Here is a 24,963-nt window from a genome sequence, read left to right on the forward strand (position 1 = left end):
AGAGGAGGATTGGCAGCAGATGTTAGCTCAGGGCTAATCTTCCTCAAAAAAACCAAAACCAAAAACAAAACAATTTGTTCATGTGGCTGTCCCCTAACATCGCGATTCAATTTAATTTCTATTAGCCAGGCATAAGTAAAACTTTCACGTCTCAAAAGGAGCTGGTGTTACTGGGTATTTCCTCAATGTGACAATCCTTTTATTAAAAAAACCAATAAGCATTCAGGAATGATCAGTGAAAATGTCTCTTAAGGCCATTATTTTTAGCTGAGCGTTGTTTTGACTGTTTCCATGGCTAAACCATGAACATGTTTTCTGCACAAGCCGGGTCAGCTAGTGGCCTTAATTAACTTTCAAATGGAGAAGGCTGTGGTTTACCACTTATTAAACACCCACCACACCAAGTTCCAATTTTGCCCTTCCACACCTCACTTAGTCAAGACGCTTCAAAAAACCCGCAATACTATACAACTGGCGATTTAAAAGTACGTACCATGTGTAATTATCAGACTGAACACAAGCTGTGAGAGAAGTTCACTACAAGCTCAGCAGCTTTCATTTCCAGACTGAAGGATACAATTTGTAAACTGAGGCAACAGGATAAGTCACTCAGAAAGAGTAGAAGAAGCTGTTTTTACTCATTCAAAGGAATTGAGCAGGGCTTGGAATTATTAAGGGCTTGCTTTGCGTTCCAGACACTGAGTTTTCCAGATTCCTCGTGTCTAGGAATTGCAGGAAGTAGTAAGCAGAGTTCAGGATATGGCGAAGATGGAATTGGACAGTCTCAGCGTTCAAGATTTTTAAACTAGAAAAGGAAGAAAGAGTATGAAATTACTCATCAAGTTAATCTACTCTTAATACAACATACAAGAAGGCTAACCAAGCTCATTTCACCAGGCATTTTATTCATGAGGGAGATGACGCAGTTTGGGGTTCAATCGAGACAAAATTAGTTTTTGTGATTAGCTAGGTTGAGTGGTTAAGGTTTAGTAATAATGATATCACTATTTCTTCTCCCCTCTCCCTCATACAATACTCAGAGACACAACACATACTTCACACACACACGTATGCACACATACACACTCACACACACACACACACTTTGCCCATATCTGTTTGAGTTTGGCTCGTGAATCTTCCTCTAGTGTCGTCTGTGTTTCAACTTGTATACTCCCAGAGGAAAAACAAAAAGTGAATTCACCTTTTTCGCTGAAATTCTACGGTGTGTAAACTGGTCTCGGAATTTGAAGGAAGAAAAAAAATCCTTCTACAAAGAGAACATGTGAAAAGGCCAAGGGAGAGCAAAACTGAAAAAAATACATAAAAATGCAAATTTTCCTAAACTTCAGCTTTGGATGGGCTGAAGCATAAGTGAGAACTTCAACAAAGCAATAGAAAAAGATGACAGCTCAGAGTTTCAGAAATTTAAGACAGCAGCAGGATTAGACACTTTGGGTTGTCTTCGCACACATTTCTTATGGGAGTTAATTCCATTTGACATGCAAGACCAAAGCAAGATTACAGAGGCATAGCCCCATGGCGAGGTGTATGCTGTAGCTAAAAGCTGGGATTTGAATAATTGTGCAGGCTTACTCCAAGAATCAGGCGAGAACAGAATGAATGGATTATTACAAGGAACTTTGTACATTTTTAACTGCTGGACTTAATAAAATACCCTCTATGTGAGAGTAATGTTATGGTCGTCTGCACTCACTCTGGCTGAAGTTTGTGGTAGGATCCATCAAAAATGAGGAAAAACAGAAGCTGTTTTAAAAAAAGAAAGAAAGAAAAGAAAAGAATTTTGTAACGAATGACTGGGCTGGGTCATGCCCGTGTGATTTACACAGGAACAGAAAATTTGGAAAACTTGAGATCAACACATTCAAGTCCCCCCAAAGGTAGAGGGAATTCATTTCCTGTGCAAAGAAGTTTGAGGAAAGCAGAGTAGAGTTCAGGGAAAGTGGGCCACAAAAAGGTGGATTTTTATATCACATTTCAACTCGTTAGGGAGGTCATTTGTTACTGAGAAAAATTACTAACCCACACATCATTTTATATATATATATATATATATATATATATATATATATATAAATGTGACCTCTTTCCTTGGAATCCGTGGAAGCACTTGTCTGTAAAAGGCAGAAAGAGTAACAATTCTAAAGACTTCTCATTGCTTAATTAACTGTCCAGTGAGAAATATTAAAATTCTTTATATAATTCTTATTTAGCATTCATTAAAGTGAAAGATACAAATGCCGGACAATGCAAGGTTCAGAGAAGCTTTAAGAAAGGAAGGTTAGTCTTGTAATAGCTGAGAATTATGAAAAGCTACCCATTCATGGTAGCCAAGTAGACCTTTCATTTTAAAAAGTCACTGATTCAGATCTGAAATGATTTGATTTGATTTTCTCCCTTAAAATAGTCTTCATCTCCTCTCTTCGTGAGAGCCCATTTCTGATCCTCCTGCAGCCCTAACCAGCCTAGCAGGGAGAGAAGTCCACCCTGGAAGAAGAGAAGACTGCTCTGGGGCCATGGCACTGGGGCAGTGCGCCCTCTGCTGGGAAGCCAGCCTGCAGTCGAGCTTGGGAAAATCCCCCTGAGTAAACCCTCAGGAAAGCAGAGATGCACATCTCCAGCAGTGAAAACCTCTAACATGAGGGGCATCTTTTTCCCATCACTGCAAGTGGCGATTAGAGCAGGGACAGAAGAGGGTGTGAGTGCTTCATTAAACCAGAACTCAAATGCAGCTCTTCTCACAAAACATGTCTGCCAACTTCAGCCTGCCATGTAAAATGACAACAGGAATGATGAACACATTACAAATTTGTAGACCCTAAAATTAAACTCCACCTCATTTATTTCATATCTCAGCAGGCTTAGGATAGCTGACGTTAGAGGCACACATCGTTCTCGATAAGCTCTGTGGTTTCCTTCTTAGAGAAGGGATTTGTGCTCCATATGGAGGCATTCAGGTTTCTTGAAGCCCCACTTCTGATGGTGTAGCAAGGAAAAAGGAGGCACATTGCAGTGTTCTGCTGAAGAAAGTTGGGAGTCATCTCCCTGGGAGGGAAGCAAATGGATGTGTTACCAAAAGAAGACGGAGTGTTAGTCTTTCCCTCCCTGCCTCTGTGCTCATTTAGATCCTTGCTACCACAAGTGGGGTTCACAGACTGGCAGCTCCAACAACACCTGGAAGCTTGTTAGGAAGTTAGGAACCTAGGTCCCACCTAAAGCTACTGAATCAGAATCTGCATTTTAACAAGATTTCCAGTGATTCATAAATACATTAAACTTTGAGATGCACCACTGTAGACACTGGAAGAGCTAAATCACAGGAAAAACTAGAGCAGCGAGCTTTACAAGCAGAAGGAAGCCCAGACACCATCTGCCTCCTTAGATAAGAAAACCTAGGCCCAGAGAAGAACACAGCTCCTTACGTATCTAAGAAGAAAACTTTACATAGGCCTAAATGTGGTTTGCTATGAAAGCTGGAACACAGTTACCACAGGCCTTTGCACTTAGCCTCATCACATACTACAAAACCAAGAGAACGTGGCACCAGGACTACAGTGATGTGGGTGCTCATTCCCATGTGGGAGGGACCTTGTCTTCTTCTAATCAGCCCTTTACTACTGAAATGACTTGTCTAAATTCTGCAGGAAATGACTTAGAAATGAGATTCTGATATTCCTTCTATTCACATAATGATTGATGAAACACATGGGAAAAATAAATTGAATTATGTTATAATCTCCCAGGGAAACATAATTAAGTTGTAGAGCATTCCCTTGAAATCCTAAAATCCTTATATCATCTAGACAGTGACTTCTACTACATGATCAATAATTATAGTAATTAAAGATAATTATTTTGATAGTATGGTATGACTTTGGGGCTCCACTTATATTTGATCTGATGTATTGATCCAATACAAAGACTTGTTGGAGCCAGAGCTAGATATAAAGAATTCTTTGAAGTCCCCAAAAAGCTTTACGATATTTATGCTAACGTACTAATTTTTAATTCTTGACCACCAATTTGATGCTTATTCACACAATCTAATTGGTGACACTTGTGCCAAGATCAACAGACCATTCCATTCACTATTCTTATTTCTACACGAACTAGAAGCAAGCTATCTTCAGCAAGTAATAGATAATGTATGAAACATAAAATCCAACATTCCTTGAACTTTCAGAATTTCAGGATATCTAATACATTCTTTGTGTGTACATAGGACTGTGAAGCATATTCATGGCAACTCTTGGGCAGTGAGCTAAAGGATCTGACTGGAAGTTAACAACTCAGAAAGTTGGTGTGAGCATGTGCCCTTAAACATTCACTATCTTTCTTTACAAACACTTTAATGTGAAGATCAACCCTGGAATACATCTGCTAGTGCACATTTAAGCACAGGCAAAAACTGAAATTTTTTGGTGGTTCCATCTCTGCACTTTCCAGAGACACCCTCAATGAGTGTGTACCTTTTCACCTTCATAAAAGCATCAGTGAGCATCAATAGAAAGTAAAGAGTGAGACAGAGATATCAATTAAAAGCAATAATGAAAAGAATTATATTAGAAAGACGCCAGATTTGAATTTTTTAAAAAAGGCAGCCATCATTATATGTTGTTAACTTCCCTAAATTCTCTACATTATTCAAGATAACTTGTTAGGGTGCTTTAACATTAAGGGATAATATAGTTGAAAGAATAACAATTAAGGTATTGGAAATGAAATCATTGTTATTACACAATATTTCATCAGAATTTCCTTAAACTATCTGTAAAAGATCTTGTTGGCATGATTCTCACTATACAAGAGGTTGTAGACTTTTCTCTCAATGGGGGTAAAAAGTGCAGTATTAGGAGCCAATTAGGAGCCAATGCCACCTGATTTGAATCTTGGATCTGCCATTTATCCCCTACGTCCTGAACAAGTAATATAACCTCTCTCTATGACTCAGTTTCTACATCAGTAAAATAGGGACAATAATAATACATACCTAATGGAGTTGTAGGGATTTAGTGAATTAACAAGCATGAAGCAACTGGAACACGCATGAGATGTACTAAACATTCAATTTATAGTGGTTGTTATCAGTATTGACCTTATAATTTATGTAGGTTGACTTATTACAATTTACTAAATAACGCTCTCATTTAAACCCATCTTTCAGAGGATCTGAAAGCCAAGTTTTAGTGTCCAGCTTAAAATCTGCTTTCTTAACAGAATAATTTTGAAAACGAAGAAAGTATTCATGAGGACTTGAAAATACAAACTTATGTTGTAATTTGACAACACACGTACACACACAAAGGCACAGAACAGCAACACCTCACAGCCCAATGCCAGAAGTTCCTCCACAGGGGATTTGCCATAAAGGAAGCTAAATGTGACCCAGTGTTCTAGTGAGAGATCTCACCATTCAGAGCAGAATAACCCGAGAACAAAATAATGCAGAAAGCAGCCCTGAGGTTCCTTTGTCTTTCCTTGGGTAAAATCAATTCTCTTATTATCCACAGTTAAGTATAGAATGGCATAGGAACAGCATGGCTTCAGCCAACAATACGCCTCAGAGAGTGGGTTGCATGGGTAATATTCCACACCCTGATTACTCCACATTGTTAAGAGAGAAAAGGGGAAATCCATCTTAGGTAGGAAAATGTATTCTAAGAAACTAAGAAGACACTAGAAAAGACAAGAGGGAAGAAAAGTCAGGGCAAATTCATACAGAATCAAGTTGCTAGGCTGCCCCCATCCTCAGACACAGAGGTCAAAGTGATGGGCAATATTGCCGGGCCTAGTATCTTCCTCTCTGCTCTTTGACGGGGGTGTTGTTTAGCCATATTTCCTATGTGTAGGAGGAAATGGATCATGTACATGATGCCACACATCAGAGTGAAATAGAAAAAGCTTCCCCAAGAAAGTAAGCAGCCTGGACTGTGGCATTGGGGAATCCATAACATAGACCAATAATGATTGAAAGCAAGAAAATGGCTTGGTCTTCCTTAAAACTACAACAATTAGGCAATTGAGCTAACTAATAGGATCTAAGAAGATGTAAATAAGTTTTTTGTTAATAGCAAAGAGAGTAAGGAGACAAATTTCAGCCCGAATGAAAGAAGGTAAATGATTCCTCCCCAAAGGCAGAGCCAAGATTTCTCAAATGAGCTTCCCTCTAAAAGAGATAGAAGTAAAATATATGAAGCAAGATGACATAATGTGCTGTTGCCTAAATGTAGGCAGTGATGGTGTCCTATTCTACAGACCAAGCTGTGAGTAACTGAATGCAAGATAAAGCAAAAAAAATAGAAAAGGCCACTCAGTAACAGAAGCATGAAAATGCAGCGTGTGTGACAGCACCGAGAAGGGTACAGCTCTGTAGAACTGATTAATAAGGAGAGCGGTGAACAGAACAGAGTGGATTTGCAGAGATTAGGATGTAGCAAGCTCTGTCCAGAAGATTGCATAAAGTTCGTATGGGCCTTGAATCTGAAATAATGTAAAAAACCTACCTCCCATCACGAAAGACCCCATGTGATCTTTTGGTATATTCTAGTCAATCAACTTATCTTTTCTCATAAGCCATTTAAAAAATAAAATTTACAGTAATATTTGTATTCTCCTATGCAAATCATTCCCTATGGCATCTCTCCTTTCGGATGGGGGTGGGAGGAGGGAACACATGGTACTATATTTTTGATGTTATAGCATGACAGAAATAGACCTTAAAAAAAAAAAAGAAACACAACAAGGAATTTTATCCACAACAGCTGAGCTCTGAGAAAACACAGAGTTTGATAAAGCCCAAAGGTCAGGTTCCAAGGTGAACAAGAACAAGAATCAGGAATGTGAGACTGGGCATCTGTAGTTTCAAACTCTAAGAACTCCATACCAGAGCTGTTCCATTGTGAAGGGCGTTGTCACCTCTTCCAGGTTCCAGGCAACAGAAAGCAATTCTTTGAAGGAATAAAGGGAAAAGAAATCTAGCTCATAAGCAGTCAGGAAACCCAAGCCAAGGGTAATGTTTAAGAAATACAGAAGTACAGGCAACTATTGACAACTGCCAGGGCTTGGGCAGGCAGAAAGCACCTTGGTGTGGACATTTCTCTTGGATAATCACAAGCTAACACTAGGGAACATCATCAAAGAGGCAGCTAAGTGTGTAGCCCTTAGCTCTGAGAGTTTCCCAGCCCAGGCCCCATGGTCCCTCCTTTGTTTTAATCTGAGAGTTCTGAAGCCACTCTGTTGTCAGTGCTCTCATTCGTTCTGTGGGGAACTTTGGAGATCAGGATGTTGGGCAAAGTGTTTGTGTCTCTAGTGATGAACAGAAGGGGAAAAAATAGTTCATTGACCTTTACCAAGGTAGACATCTATGCCACAGATTCAGAAGCAGAAAGCACAGGGGCAAAAAGAAGCCACAGTTCTCTTGCAGCTGTGTTCATAGATCACTCCCACTGGGTGCTCCTGGGAGGAATAAGGATTAATTAGGTGGGCAAGACAGAAAAATTAATAAATAGAAAGAGGAGCAATTATTTTTAGGAATGCAAATGCAACTCAAAGTCAGGAAACATCGGCCAACAACAGTTTTCAAAACTTTCACTTGTTGCAAGAGGGGAGAAGGGAAGATTTCCAAGCAACAGTCTTTCCAGAATCAGCCAAGAAGCAAAAGGAGCTGCCATGGCTGTGGGGGAGAGCGCTCGCTAGGTGCCACAGGGAGCCTCAGGCCCCATCTGCTTCTTTCTTTCATTTTGACTTCTTTGCTGAGCTTTTCCCTGTGGTTTTTAGGGAAATTAAAAAAGAAGAAGAAGAAAAATACATATATATACTCACGTACACACACGTGCACACGTTTATTATATTCTTTTCTATAAATGGAAATAAAGACAAAAGAAGAAAAGCCTAATTTGCAGTTCAGTTTTCCAGCCTCAGTTCTGGCTCGCCAATGAATCTCCTCATATACAAAGCTGACTGGAGGGAGGGGTGGGGTTGAATAACAAATTTATGTGATACAATCACATCATTTACAATCACATAATGGACCATATCCCAATTTTCAAAAGGCATAAAGTATCCTCATTAATACGATAAGTGCAGCAGTCAAATCAGCCCTGTGATTTTATCAGGGTTTTTGACTGTACATGAATTAGAATGTAAAATGCATACAGAATTTTTAATGGGAAGGCTTTAACATTCGCTGAATGTATTTCTTACTGTCATTTGCATCACATTAAAGTGAAATTCTACATAAAAGGATAAAGAGAATATGTCCTAAATTACAGTTTTTTCATAGTTGTCATGTCCACACATAGAAAAATCTGATTCATAAGCTTGAACATGATCCTCAATCTGAAAAGGCTGCACCAGTTCCCCATTCGTCTGTGGGTTTTATGAGACCGTCAGGACTGGGTAGAGCTCAGTAAGGTCAGACTGTGAGGACAAGGCTAATGAAGATCATGGCGGGGTGGGCAGGTGCTGGACAATTGTATACCTCTGGGACGTTCTTAAAGACTGTGACTGCATTTTTCATTCCATACCACACTACCAAAAAGTCAGTTGTGTTCCCTAGAGGTATTTTGTCACTTCTTTAGAAAGCTTCTTTCTTCAGTTTCGTTCACATCCATAGAGTTTATGAACATAGATGTAATGTTGTATAAATCCTATTAGATATATTCCACCATGAATGAGCATGTATACATTGCTATGCACGCATGATATACAGTAAGCGCTTGTTTATATCAAACCTGACCCTGTCTATATGTACATTGAAATATGAACTATATGTCAGAAGTTAGTCTTAAGGTAATGGCAATTGGGAAAGTGTGCTTGGTGGCCTCTCTACACTGAGGCAAAAAAGCAACCTGTCATTTCTTTATTCAGACTCTAAAATAAGGACAGAGCTATGTCATTCAGAGTACAAATTCCCGCACATGGACCAGGTGACGATTTATATACAGCAGTTGATACAGAATCCTGGGAATCTGAGAAAGACTGTTTTGGTTCCTAGAAGAGTCCAAGATAACACCTGCTGAGCTAACACAACAGACTGGGACTGGTGTATACCTGCTGCATCCATCCTATCTGTCCACTGGACTGGTGTATGCCTGCTGCATCCATCCTATCTGTCCACTGGACTGGTGTATGCCTGCTGCATCCATCCTATCTGTCCACTGGACTGGTGTATGCCTGCTGCATCCATCCTATCTGTCCACTGGACTGGTGTATGCCTGCTGCATACATCCTATCTGTCCACTGGCCAGCAGGCCTGGTTCTTGCGTGGGAATTCGTACTCTTAATGACATAGCTCTGTTATCATTTTAGAGTCTAAATAAAGAGAGCATGCTACCATTCACCCAATAGAAAGACATGCATGGAACCTGGGGTGAAATAGTTTGAACTCACAACAAATCCTTTGAATATATTTTGCTCCTAGAAAAGAAAATTGTATATACACATGGAACAGGTCCACGTGGAATGAATGGCTTTCAGAATGGCCAGTTTATCTACTTTGATAGTTTTATCTTTAATAGCTTGTTTAATCATTTTATCTTTGATAAGGATCAAAGACTACGTAGACTAATGTTTGGCATTCATGGTCACATATTGCTGTCAATTCTGGTTCATCTCCCTTGAATATACATAGGTAGTATATATCTCATACCATTGTTAGGAAAATGCACCAGTGTTTTTCCATATCTAGAAACAGTTTGAGAAACATTTCTAATGGCCACAGATTTTACCCTAGGCCTTTTGTTTGTTTGTTTGTTTGTTTCTTTCTTTCTTTCTTTCTTTCTTTCTTTCTTTTTATTCCTTCCTTCCTTCCTTTCTTTCCTTTTTTCTTTCTTTCCTTCCTTCTTTCCTTCTTTCCTTCCTTCCTCCCTCCCTCCCTCCTCTTTCTTTCTTTCCTTCCTTCCTTCCTCCTGCCTTCCCTCTCTCCCTTCCTTCTCTCCTTCCTTCCTTTTTCCTTTCTTTTGTTCTCTCTTTCCTGTCTCTCCATCTCTCTCCCTCTCCCCCTCCCTCCCTCTCGTCCTTCCTTCCTTCCTTTCTCTCTCTCTCTCTCTCTCTCTCTCTGTCTCTTTCTTTCTTTCCCTCCCCTCCTCACTTCTTTCTTCTTTCCTTCATATTTTTTGTATTAACAGAGAAATTGGAATTTGGGTCCCCCATAATCACAAAGGATATATTCAGTTATCTGAGCCATTTTCAGCCAAGATAAGACTCTTTAATACCTAAATTACTTCAAATGACAAGAAACCTGTGGAGAAACCATTTATCTATCGATGGATCTTAAAATTAGCAGAAATTTACCCATAATAATATTACTCAATGCAATGATTTCTGTCACAAAATGTATGCATATTACCATCGTAGACTTCATAATACTCTTTCAGTGGGCAGTTCACCTGTTGGCATACCAGCCCTAGCTGTTCACTGGCTGGGAAAGCATTAACAAGCCTCTTACCCTCTCTGAGGAACAGTTTGCTCATTTACAAAGTGGGAACGATGCTATTTAATTTATTGACTTACTATGACTATGAAATAAGATGATGCACATCAAGTATCTAGAGAAGGCACAACGAAAACGCTCACACAAGTTTGAGCCCACCATGCAAGATGTTTTATTTTGCTTTTGCAAATGCTAAGAGCGTCTACACCTCCTTTAAGAATCAAATTAGATGCTATGAAGCCTGATTTCCATCCATGATTAGACTGTATAAATTCAGCTAAGTGAACCACCTTTTCACCTCCAAAAAACTGGGATCGATATTTTTGATTTTTCTTCCAGTCCTTACTGACTCCCTGTAGATATGATTAAAACTCAGAAATTAAGGGAAGTATATTAGAGGAAAGAGAGACCATGTTACTTTTTATTATTTAATTTTGTTTACTAAAAAATGTATATATTTAAGGCGTACAACATGATGATTTGATATACATATACATAGTGAAATGATGACTACAGTCAAGCTAATTAACATATCTTCTTCTCACATAGTTACCACTTGTGTGTGATGAGAGCACCTGAAATCTACTCTCTTAACATATTTCCAACATTCAATACCTTATTATTAATTATAGTTATCATGCTGCACGTTAGATACTATGTTCTTTATTGCTTATCAGGAATCAGGAAACAAAATATATTTAAAAATCTTATACCACACCCTTATATTTCATATTATAATCAGGAACATGGTTATAAGTGGATCATTTTGATGAGTGTTTCTTTGACTTAAAAAAAGGGAGACATAAAATTTTCTGGTTCTAACTTGCCTCTTAACTCAACTTTAGCATAGTACAAATACATTTTTCCCTAATTATACAGAGAAAGCATGTATTCTTTCTGTGACATTATGCCTGTTTAAACAATAGCCAAATGGATTACTACTTCCTCAAACTCCACATTTGTTGCATGGCACCAGGTGTGTCCAAGGCGCGCCCTCCCACCTGCAGAAACACCAGCAGTTCCTCTCAACGGAGTCAGACATACGTCACTGTCTTTTCCGTCCTTTTAAACGCGTGCTGTGGCCTGATTAGCCAGGCTTCATTGTTTGCACATTTTCTGCACATGAGAATCGTTCGAGGTATTTTACTGTGTATGGACATGTTAAACTTATTGCAAATAATTTTTTAAACTGCTTGAACTTTTTACTTTCCTTTCTCTTTCCTTCCCTCCTGCTGGCCCATATGTAGGTGTAACATTAGTCTTCAAATAAACATACAGGTCAGATGATTTATTAGGTTATTGCATTACAACCTTAAAGATTTTGTGTCTCAAAAAAATGCCTGACTCCATTTAAGTCATTGAGGCATAATAGTCCTACATATGCTACTCATCATTGTTTCATCTCTTGCTTTATTGGAAAGAAATTTGCTAATTCGTATTATTTGTAACATTTCTATCTAAATTTGCTAAACAAGCTGTCATTAATCTTGCTTTCACCCTTCTGGGAGGCTTTGTCTACAAAAAGATGGGGAAGGGAGACTGACCTCCATCAGTTATGCAACTAATTTAACTGAACTTGGATTTGCATTTCCTCCTTATAATTCGGTAGTTCAAGTTCCAACTTTTCCCATAAAATTTATTTATGTAACTAGACAAAGTCATAGTTTTGATATTGAGAGAAATGAGAACTTAGAGATTTCTCTTAAACAAAACTAGATAGTCACTTCATTCATATATAGCTTTAGTTTAGTTTCATTTATTTAACGTAGTTGTATAATGATTAATAATTTGGGTCCTCATTGGCCTTCATCTTCTCCCAAAACTGATTTCTCTAACTTATGCTTTTTAAAAATCTTCTGAACATACTCTAAAAAAGACTCAATAAATACATGTATCCACCATTTTTTCCAAGTGATAGATGTTTTCTTTTTCATTCTCTCAATCTACCAATCTATTAATCTTGATGAATTTCCCTTGGTATATTCTAATGCCTCAGTTGCCTTCTGAGAAACTATTCTTCAACAGAAGACTTTCTATCTCATACACTGTACTGCGGTTGTCTTTCTTCTTTTACACATCTGGTCTACTCTCCTCCTCCTTCCTTTCATTTTTGACAAGCTATGTATTATAATAGTAATTGGGCCCATCTATAATATGTCCATCAAAGACCAGGGAGCTAATACACCCAGGGATGTCCTCTGAAGATTTATGAGGAAAGGTAGATTGTGGCTCATTCCATGCCTGAAGACTGGACACAGAACTTCCCCTCACCCAGTGCATTCCAGAGGTACTTTGGGATACCCCAAAGAGCAGGAGGCAGGGAGGCAGGCTGTATTCAATACAGTCATACAACACTCTTCTTCAAACAGCTCACATGATGTTTGCAGATGCTTTAATCAGAAAGAATTGACAGAAACCTTTAAAGATTTTACATTCTCTCCAAGCCCCACACTCCACTCTACAGATGTGGAAATTTCCCTAAAGTACCAAAGTGTTAAAGGACAGAAGTTAAGCAAAACTTCCAGTTTTCCTAATGCTCCACAACTTCTGTCTTTCTAATCTCCTCTGAAACCCTGCAATAATAAACATCTACAACCTACTTATTCTGTCCATCAGTCCCCATTTCCAAATATGTAAAAGGCCAGGGAAGTCCTCTTTTGAATTCTCAGTTTCCCGGGTCATGAAACTGTCCTTCTCCTTATTGTAAGTAGATTTGTGTTTTACTCAATTCCATATCCAACAATCTGTTTCATAGTTAAGGTATACCATGAGGTATAATACCTTGAACGTATTTATGTGAAAGTGTGGTGTTTTCTTTCTTAGCCTCCCACAAGAGGATATACAGAAGAGAACTGTTGTCGTTACTTATTTTTATTTCTCCTGCCTACATTCAAGAATTTCCCAACTAGTCAAGTTGAAGCATATACATCCTTACAAAATTGCTACATATTACCTTCTTCATCCCAGTCAATTCCTCTTTTATTCCAGGCACCAGTGCATTGACACTGACACATTGATGTTCTTCTTGTGAGAATTAGCCTATCACATTCCTTTACATCCACTTAATTGCTGCTGCTATTGTTTAGTCCGTTAACCTCCAGCTAGGGTGCAATTCACGTGAACGCTGGGGAAGCACAACCATTCGATTAGTTCTGCAAAGTAGATTAAAATCTTCTGGCTAATTGGAGACTGTCCATACTGCTGCCTTCCTTCCAGCTCTAGGTTGAACAAATGTCATGCCTTCAAGGGTGGGCTCTTAGTAGGAATATGGAAAGCTTGACCAGACCCAATAGAATTTTCTGAGCATGCCTGTGTACAGGAGGCTGTGCTGGGCACTACACCAACAATTATCACCAATCTGGTCTCTGCCTGCAACCTGCAACTAGTCTTTTGATTGGCAGCTTGCCTTCTTCCCTTTCATAAGGAGCACAGGCACACTGGAGAAACTCCAACTTGGTGTGTGGAGAAATCCTTACTATCCCAAATTGGTAGGAATTTCATGTTGAAACACAAGCACTAAGAAAAATCCTTATGAAACATCTTGTTTAGTTTGGGGGAAAATGAGAATTAAGACTATGATAGTCTCACTTGATCCACATCATAATGCCGCGTTTGACGTAGCTGATCTATTTGGAGCCTATCAATGATGTGATGGCAAGAATACCTTGGTAACTAAGCTATTGCATGGTTGTAAGCAATGAAGTCCTAAAGCTTTCTTTGGCAAAATATTATCATCATGTATATGTTAATTACGTTTTATCTAAAGAAGATGAGAAGCTTCCATATCTACTCCAGGAACTCCAAGAAATCAGAATAAGTCAAATTTCTTCAATTAATCTAGAAAGGCTGTCCCAACGTGGTTTCAGTTTACCTCTCCAGCACATTTTCTGAATGTACCCTTACCTCCAGTCACTAAAAACTGATAACCCTTCCTCAAATGCATTATATTTTTTTATGGCTTGGTGTCTTTATGTTGCTGTTCTGGCTATCTGGGACATGTTATGGGAATTATGTACACATATAGGGAGAAGTATTTATGTTGACCTGAGGAGTCAGCATAGGAAATGATCTAAAAACATGCCAGAAACCAAATACAGCAATACATTAAAAAGACCATACACCATGATCAAGTGGGATTCATACCAGGGACACAGGGATGGTTCAACACCCACAAATCAATCAATGTGATACACCACATTAACGAAATGAGGAACAAAACCCACATGATAATCTCCATAGATGCAGAGAAAACATTTGACAAGATCCAACATCCATTCATGATAAAAGCTCTCAATAAAATGAGTATGGAAGGAAAGTACTTCAACATAATAAAGGCCATATATGACAAACCCACAGCCAACATCATACTCAATGGGGAAAAACTGAAAGCCATCCCTCTGAGAACAGGAACAAGACAAGAGTGCCCACTCTCACCACTCTTATTCAACATAGTACTAGATATTTTGGCCAGAGCAATTAGGCAAGAAAAAGAAATAAAAGTAATCCAAATAGGGAGCGAAGAAGTGAAACTCTCGCTGTTTGCAGATGACATGATTTTATACATAGAAAACCCTAAAGAATTCATTGGAAAACTACTAGAAATAACAACTACAGCAAAGTTGCAGGGTACAAAGTCAACTTACAGAACTCAGTAGCATTTCTATACTCTAAAAACAAACTAACAGAACAAGAACTCAAGAATACAATCCCATTTACAATTGCAACAAAAAGAATAACATATCTAGGAATAAATTTAATCAAGGAGGTGAAAGACCTATACAAGGAAAACTATAAGACATTACTGAAAGAAATCAATAATGACATAAAGAAATGGAAAGATATTCCTTGCACATGGATTGGAAGAATAAACATAGTTAAAATGTCCATACTACCTAAAGCAATCTACAGATTCAATGCAATCCGAATAGGAATCCCAATGACATTCTTCACAGAAATAGAACAAAGAAAGTTAAAATTCATATGGGGCAAGAAAAGACCCCCAATAGCCAAAGCAATCCTGAGAAACAAGAGCAAAGCTGGTGGCATCGCAATCCCTGACTTCAAAATGCATTACAAAGCTATAGTAATCAAAACAGCATGGTGCTGGTACAAGAACAGACACACAGATCAATGGAACAGAATTGAAAGCCCAGAAATAAAACCACACATCTATGGACAGCTAATCTTCAACAAAGGAGCCAAGAACATACAATGGAGAAAGAAAAGCCTCGTCAATAAATGGTGCTGGGAAAACAGAACAGACACATGCAAAATAATGAAAGTAGACCATTACCTTTCCCCATGCACAAAAATAGACTCAAAATGGACCAAACACTTGGAGTAAGACCTGAAACCATAAAACTTCTGGAAGAGAATATCCGCAGTACACTCTCTGACATCAGACTTAAAAGGATCTTTTTGTATATGATGTCTACTCAGACAAGGGAAACAAAAGAAAAAATAAACAAGTGGGATTTCATCAGACTAAAGAGCTTCTGGAAGGCAAAGGAAACCAAGATCAGAAGGAAAAAGCCACCCACCAACTGGGAGAAAATATTTGCAAATCATATATCCGATAAGGGGTTAATCTCCATAATATATAAAGAACTCACACTGATGAACTACAAAAAAACAAACAATCCAATCAAAAAGTGGGCAGAAGATATGAACAGACATTTTTCCAAAGAAGATATACAGATGGCCAACAGGCACTTGAAAAGATGTTCAACATTACTAATCATGAGGGAAATGCAAATCAAAACTACTCTTAGATATCTTACACCCATTAGAATGACTATAATCACCAAGACAAAAAACAACAAATGTTGGAGAGATTGTGGAGAAAAGGGAACCCTCATCCACTGCTAGTGGGAATGCAAACTGGTGCAGCCACTGTGGAAAACAGTATGGAGATTTCTCAAAAAATTAAAAATACCATATGACCCAGCTATCACACTAGGGTATTTACCCAAAGAACTTGAAATCAACAATTCAAAGAGACTTATGCAGCCTATGTTCATTGCAGCATTATTCACAATAGCTAAGACATGGAAGCAACCCAAGTGCCCATCAACTGATGATTGGATAAAGAGGATGCGGTATATATATACAATGGAATACTACTCAGCCATAAAAAAAAGACAAAATCATCCCATTCTCAACTACATGGATGGGCCTTGAGGGTATTATGCTAAGTGAAATAAGCCAGACAGAGAAAGACAAACACCGTATGATTTCACTCATATGTGGAATACAAACAAACTTACAGACACAGAGAACAAATTAGTGGTTAACAGGGAAGGGGGGTAGAGTATGGGCACAAGGGGTGAAGGGGCACACTGATAGACTGAGGCTCTGAAAGGCTGAGTGACCTATGTGAAGTGAAATAGTCAGTAAGTAACAAAGCATTGAATTGAAATCCAGTTCTGTGTGACTCCAAACCTACTTCCTTCCTCCTGCATCAGGGAGGTATTCCCTAAGAAGAGAGAAATCTTGAGCTACAACTTGAAGAAGGTGCAAGTGCTCACAAACCAGAAAATGAGGAAGTCCACATTTCTGGGGAGGAACACCAGATGTAGGTGGTGGGAATAATATTAAAGGTAACAAGAGCACTGGGAGGTTGATAGAGAAAGATGAGGGAAAAGAGTGACCAAAGGTGTTAAGACCCCATGATGTCTCTGAGGGGCAAATCAAAAACTGGCACCCACGTATCAGCTGGCGAATTTCAAACAGCTTGTGGAGAAGATAAGGGAGACACTAAGACTGACTAGGGATCCAGGGATTCTCGGACTTAAAGACCATATTGCAGACTGACTCCTCCAAAGATGCCGAAGAGAAAAGCATTTCATTACATTGTCTGTGAAGGCTGCAGAAGAGGCAATTACACCGCAGATCATAAAGTAGACACCTTAGGACAAAAGGATTTGGCTGATTTATCACTGCTTTGTCCTTCTGACCTCTGTTTCATCTTTCCATTGTACATGAAGGAGATAAGCAAGAGAGAGAAGCAAAAACCTATTTGGGATAAAGTCACATAGTAAGGATTACCCCTAACATTTGAAGGGCCTGGAGAAAGAACACAAAGGGAGGCTCACATACTAAATATCAAAATATCTTAAGATTACAAATCAAGCTAGCAAACTGTTGACTAAGATAGATTCTAGCCACCTATCATGATTAATATACTGCAATAACCACCTGGAAGTCCAAGTGTCAGTTTAGAATCTCTGGGCTAGTTGGAGTTCTACGCTAGAATTGGCAGAAGAGGGAACCCTTACCGTAACCTCTGACCCATCTCCTATTCTTTCTATCCCTGTACTGTGAGGGTCCTCACATGTGTGTAGACACATCTTCCCTATTTTCATGCTCAGTCCACACCCAGCTTTCATGGGTGCAGAGGCCACTGATAAGGTCCACCTCTAAGAGAATGGACCAAGGGAGGAAACCTGCGTAGGCCCTCTAAGTGGGTTTGGGGCCATTTGGACAGGAATTTGGGAGTCTGGTATACCCAGAACATGGCCTAGAATGGGGCAGGTGTTCAGGATATGGTTGGAAAAGTCTCTTGGTACTTTGGGCACCTGATCCTTACAGAGGACTAAAAAGGGCCAGAGAAGAACAAAATGGGCACAGAGAAGCCCAGGGCTCAAGGCAGGGGCAGCTTTTGCCTGGGTCTACAAACAGTATTGCACAGGAAGTATAATACATGCCTTCCTCCAACCCATATATCCTGTTTTGGCACTAAAGTTCCTTGTTGGTGCTTTACTAGGCCCATAGCATTGCACAGGTTTAGGTGGCCCCATTCATATCAGAGCATGTGGCAGCCCACATCAGGCATAGCCAGGTTTTCAATAAGAATCCTTAAAAAGTGATTGTGGCTTTTAATGCTAATCTTTCAAATTTTCAAGCAGCTAAAGATCTCTCAAACTCTCATGCACTCCCACATTGTCTATACCTACCAGCTCATACATGAAGATTCAAATTGTCATAAAACAAAGAAGAACTTTTAAGACTCCATTTAATTTCTCCATTGCCAACACACATACACACACATGCAGAGTTTAACTAGCTATTCAATATTGTACTAATTAAACGTGGAATTCACCAGCAAATTGAACCTAAGAAGCTGGTTCTCCGCCTTAGCCTATTCATCTGTCTATAGAGCTTGTTCCATAAGAAAACTCTCAATCAATTCCAAATGGAGAGCTTCTCTCCGTAAGCTCACTCTACAAATTGCACCAGGCTCCACACCACCTCTACTCTCCTTCAGCCCTGTGGATAGAACAAGTTTCTCTGAGAGGATCATTTCTGTTGACCAAACTTTAAATTCTTTTCCCAGATCCCTAACATGATTTGACTGAATTTCTTGAAGCTTTTGTGTGTAAAGGTTGCAGAATGTCAATTCTCTAGTGATGGGATTTGGAAAAGGGAATGAAACCCAGAGCCTTTATTCAGAGTATGTGAAGAACCGCCTTTATTACTAAATATTCCATCCAACAGTATTATAGCTATTTGCCATGTTCCCTTTACCCAAGGTTTTGACACAATTTCTCATTGTTCTGAGAGCTGCTCCTAAAATTATATCAGTAACAATCAGTAGAATTTATTGAGAGCCTATGATGTTCCAGACATTGTGCTTGGCATTTTTTATGAGTTCTCTTCCAATCTTATACCAATCCTATGAAATGGTGGTTGTTGTTATTAGTATTATTACTTTATTATTACTCCTGCTGTTCCTATCATTGATATTATTGTTATAAAGATGTAAAAACCGAGGGTTGGAGAAGCTAAATAACTTGTCCAAAGTCACATAGCCAATAAGTTGCAGAGCACTGAGTCAAAACTAGACATTACGACAGCCCCAGAGACCTTCTACTTCATGACACAAATGCCCAATTGCATTTGTAAAGCAAATTTCTAGTAGAACAAAGAGGAGGTAAATATCCTTCTGCCTCTTAAGTCCTTACTTGTAGGGAAGTTAAAGAAGGAGATAGCACCAAGGTGGAGTAATAACAAGGACCATATTTACCCTCCCATCTGAAACAACTAAAAATAAGGGAGAACTTATGAAAAAAATTATTTGTATAGTTTTCAAGACATTGGATATTAAGCAACTAAAGGGAATGATATCTGAGAGATGGGAAAGAAACGAAATGAGCCCTAAGATTGTCCTACTTTACTACCTTGAGACAGTTCTTGGGCTACAGCAGAGGAGAAACCATTCTACTCCTAGATATTTACTCAAGAAAAGCAAAAATGTATGTCCATATAAACATTTGCATGCGATTTTTATAGCAACAGCTGTATTTGTAATAGCTAAAAACTGGAAACAACACAAACGGGTAAATAAAATATGGTATATCTATGCAATGGAATAGTACTCAGTAATAAAAAGAAACAGTTATTGCTATATGCAACAAATAGATAAATTTTGAAACAATTATACTGAATAAATGAAACTAGACAAAAAAGAGAACATGCTATATGATTTCAGTTTATCTAAAATTCTAGAAAATGCAAATGAATCTAAAGTGACAGAAAGCGTTATCAGTGGTTGCTTGAGCACAGAAAAGAAAGACTACAAAGGCATACCAGGAGACTTTGGGGGTGATGGATATGCTCAGTATCTTGACTGTGGTGATGGTTTCATAGGTGCATATGTCAAAACATCATTTAAATATGTGCAGGGTATTGTATATCAAATATGCCTCAATAAAGCTGTTTTTAAAAAAACAGAACAGGTGAAATTAACACAATGAAAGGTTTTTATCATGTCTGTGTATTTGACTTGGTTTCTTATCACAGAATACAAGCTTCATAAGAGCAGGGTTAAAGTTTATCTTGCTCGCCTTGAATTTCTAGTGCCTAAAATTAGGTATTCCAGTGACTACTTCTGAGTAACTAATTACTCCCAAATGTAGTGGCACAAAATGCTCATTTGTTATATTCATAGACTCTGCATCAGGAATTAGGGCAGAGTTAGGAGGTCTTCTCTCTGCTCCATGATGTTTGGGTCCCCACAAAATTTCAGGGACTAAAAGCATTGGGTGTCCTTTTAATTATCACATAGTCCCTTCATGTGGTATCTCCAGTGTGGTGGTGCCAGGGCAGCCAGACTCCTTACATGTCAGTTCTGGGCTCTCAAGGTCCAGCTCCCAAAAGAGAGATCCAGGAAGGAGCTGCGTCACCTTTTTATGACCTAGCTCCAGAAGTCACAAAGGGTTACTTCCATCACACATTATTTGTAGTTGAAGCATTTAGAAAGATCTTCCCAGGTTTAAGGCAAGAGAACATAGACCCTACCTCTCAGGGGGGAAATTTTCAACATATTTGTCAACATTTTAAGGAAAGCATGTGGGATGGAGTATATACTGGTTCAGCCACTTTTGAAAAATTCAGTCTGCTACACAGTGGTTGTATCATATAAATGAATATACGAACAGGAGTCAGTCATTTCAACTTCGTTTGCAGTCTTATAAGCTACATAAAATTGAATTCAGGCATTCATTCTACAGACAGTTAGAATGCATCTTTTTATAGAATGTGGATTCAAAGAAGAATGTTATAACCTACACCCTGGATGAAAAAGCTTATATTTTAATAATATAAATATATGAGAAAAGATGAAGAGAAAAATATAGGTAACGGCAACTTGTCATAGATGGCTTAAATCTTGGGGAAGGTGTTTAGTGCTGTCAGGATTTTGATAAGGCAGGGACCAATACCAGCTGAAGAAATCAGTAAATGCTACATGAGACATGTGGTATTAGAACTCAGACTTGAAAGATTCGTAAGATTTCTACAGAAGATGCTGGGAGACAGGTGTTGAAAGTGAGGAAGGAAATCAGCAGAAAAGTTTGATTCAAGAAATTGTTCAAAGATAGTACATTACCTGAAACTCCAAGAACACCTTTAGAGTGACAAATTCTACACCCCACTTCCAAATGTTCCAATTTATTAAACGCCCTCCCCCAGGAAATTTTGATGATCAATCAGATTTTGGAACCACTGAACTATAGGGTTTACACAGAAGGGAGTAAAAATATCTATAAAAAAGGTTGGGACCAAATCTTGGGGGACTTCGAATATTAATCAACTGGCCTTCAATAGAAACTGGTGGTTATTTCACCTATATTAATTAATTTATCACAGCACCACACTTTCCGTCTAGACCCTGCACAGTGGTGACAAATCAGATCATGAATCAGTAAATGATAAATGATAAACACTAGTAGTACGATTACTTGATGGTGCAAAGACCAGCCTACAATGTAACTTTAAATTCTAATGCTTTAAACACAGAATTTTAGAACCAGAAGAAAGCTTAGTAGTTCTTTAAGTCATTTACTTAGGGTCACAGACCTATTTATTTCTTCCATAAAAGTATGTATGAAGTTACTGACAGACACCTTCATATAATAAGTGGAGGAAACAGCGAAAGCTGGTTTCACAGGGACAGTTTTATTGGAGAAATATTTGGGGATATGGAATGAAAGGTGCCTTATACATGTAAGATATTATGCCTATCATATTGCTGTCATCTTATTTATAACACACAGGCTCTTTGTAACACTTTTATGCACTGGTAGATTTTGGTAGTTCTGTGGTTTCCTTTGATATATGATTTCTTGTGTCAACTAATCCTGAAAAAAATCTGCAGTAAATAAGTAGATAAATTGATGTTTGTCCAGCAAGACGGTACAGTATGAAATCTATGTTCATTTGCAGAAAACGAAAGCTACATGAGAAATGCAATCGTGGTTTGCCAGTTTTGAATAGCAAAATCTGTTCTTTGCCAAAATTTCTTGTTTCTAATTAGGATCGTAAGTAATATTTCTCTCTTTCTCTGTCTCTCTCTCTCTCACACAATGGCATCTGTGGGTCTCTTTTGATAATGAATACGCCAAGGGGACCCAGAGTTAAGTCTAGGCTTCAGAACTAGGAACATTTCCATCAAAGATGGTTTGTTAGTAATAAAGTAAGGAGGGAAAAAAGCTATTTGCTTCTTTTGTGGCTCTGACCCTCCCTTGGTCCTGCCTGGCCTGCCTGAGCATCAGCAGAGTTCAGTGGTAATTAAAGCAACAGTGTTGTGAAAAAAGTGTGAATTACTTTTCCGGGAAGACTTGGATGTTGCTAGTGACTGACAAAGCACAGCGGGGGGCTCTGCTGGATGTTAAAGAGTGATGGTAGTCCCTGTGTTGGGAGGTGGCTTTTCAGCACAATACAAAATTGTGACTTTTCACAAGTTGATATCTCTGGAACCATTCGAGTTATCAGCTTAAAATTTAGATTTTTTTTTTTCCTTTGGCAAGGTTGTCGAGCAAAACTATGTCACATTTCATGAAATGCGGTATGGTAGTTGAAATGATGGAGAGCTAAAGTATATTTTCTTTCTTTTCTTCCCCTGGATTTTTGACTCTATTATGGAATTATTTCAACCTTGAAGATTGTTGAAAATAGTGAGGAAAAAGCTATAAAGGATCATATGTTCAACCCTCTCTTGGCAAGTTATTTCAATGTCAACTATCTAGGCTTTCTGTTTCTGTCATTTTTTAAAGAAGAAAGAAGTGCAGGCCAGCACTCTGTTGACAATGCCAAGGAATGCCAACTCTGCACTCTCAACACTGGAGTATAAATATCTGCTTGGATGGTGAGCTCATTCCACCAGACCCAGCCAGGAAAAGTTCTGATCTTGCTCTTTATCGCTGCAAATCTTGTTAAGCCAACTCCCACACAGGTATGATATAATGTTGATTCTGCTCCTTATCCAGTGAGAAAAAAATGTCTTTAGCCAAATCCAATAAAACGCCTTCTGTAGATGTGAAGCAGGTGAATAAAACAGCTCAAGAGGCTATTAATCACTTTTCATTTTATAAACTAACAGACACTATTGATATCCTGAATCAGGTTCCTAGAGCACACGTGGAATTCTGTGTAACAGCGTCACCAATGGATCGGGGCAGCCTGCCTTGGTACAGGATAGGATAAAATGCAACTGAAACACAGTGGGAAATATGCATGTAATGTGAGCCTGTATTAGCGATATATTCTGATGTAAATAAGGAGTAGAATACTGGGTAATATACACATGCTCTTTATTTCACTTTCCTCCTTAAGTAAGTGGATTGAGATGATAAGAGAAAGTCCTGCTCTTGGTGTATTTTCAGTAACCCTGGCCACATTTGACAGCAGTGGGACACTTTGTGGATCAATGAAAGCAGAGCAGAAAGCATTATAGTATAGTGGATAACAGCAGAGACGCCGGAGTCTTCATGTCCTCACTTACTGACTGTGCAACCTCAATTTTCTCATGTCTAAAATGGGTGTAATAACCATTCCCACCTTACTTTGAAAATTAAGTGAGTTAAGATGTAAAAATTGTTTAGCAAAATGCCTTAGGCAGCACATATAGGAGGGAATTGATAAAAACTGTTACTCTCATCCTCATCATCACCATCACCAAACTCAGCGCTATTAGGAAGCAAGGGAAATCTGGGAATTTCCTTTGCTTTTAGATATACTGATTTTGTTTGATTTGCCAGGCAGTGGGGTAATATTCTTAAAGTAGCGCAAGGTTACAAAATGGCATTTAGGGGAGGAGACTGTGACATGCCAGACAATAGACTGTTTAAATAGACAACAATGATATAAACAGAATAAATGGGGTGCTCCAAATGACATTCTTTCACCCCACTAGTGCAAAGTTTAATTAGTATGTAAATGGCATGCTCATTTACAATTGACATAATGCCACCTCTTTCCATGCCAAGCTGTCAGGGCCTATGAAACTGCAAAATTCTTGACACGAAGCATTTGTAGTAAACTGATCCTTCCAAAAGTTACTTAACTAAAGCTGAAAAGGCAGGAAGGTGATAATTGCTTTTTTGTTGTTGTTTAAAGCCACTCCTCTATTCTTTCTTTCAGAGAAAAGGGTCCAAACTGCTTTTGGGAAGAGAGTCACCACATTACATTGGGCTGAGGGTAAATTCTGTAAAAGAAAAAAACAAATGAACCACCAACCCCAGAGTGATGAAAAGCAAAACGAGTAAGGAAAAAATACCCTCAATTGACACAGCTATTTTCATCACATCAAATCAGCCATCTGTTCTTGACATAGTTTATTATCATTAGGAAGATTTTCTCAATTCAGACATGGTGATGAGGAAAGATGAAGAATTAACCAGATAAATAGCCAATTTGGAAAATTCAGGCTGGGACCCTTTTCCTCAATTTCCATTCCCTCTTTTCTCCCTGCTCCATCATCATACTCCAATTATTCCAAGAAAAGCTTCAATGACATGATTAGACATGTTTATGGTGTTGTTTTTCTCCTACTTGCATAGGCATAACAAACTAAACACACTGGGTATCAAATGACACGAAGGTGATGGACATTGTACAAAAAAATAATAATTTTCCATTGTTAAAAATGACTGTGTAAACTTAGAATGACAGGTGGCTACAGTTAAGGGTGACAGAATTAAATACTCTGAATTGAAGTATAAAAAAAATGT

The 24,963-nt window shown here is 38.6% G+C and overlaps 1 long non-coding RNA gene across 4 annotated transcripts in view; it reads right to left on the reverse strand.

The window, feature by feature from the left end:
- Positions 1-24,963, reverse strand: part of LOC139075759 (uncharacterized) — a 592,181-nt gene that overhangs the window by 32,007 nt on the left and 535,211 nt on the right. Inside the window, exon 4 of one of the 4 annotated variants that reach the window (XR_011526525.1) lies at positions 494-805. The exons of the other annotated variants lie outside the window; for them this stretch is intronic. This is a non-coding gene — a long non-coding RNA (uncharacterized lncRNA). The remainder of the gene's footprint in view (positions 1-493; positions 806-24,963) is intronic. 4 annotated transcript variants of the gene reach the window in all.

Source organism: Equus przewalskii, chromosome 14 (assembly GCF_037783145.1).
Source record: "Equus przewalskii isolate Varuska chromosome 14, EquPr2, whole genome shotgun sequence".
Classification (NCBI taxonomy): domain Eukaryota; kingdom Metazoa; phylum Chordata; class Mammalia; order Perissodactyla; family Equidae; genus Equus; species Equus przewalskii.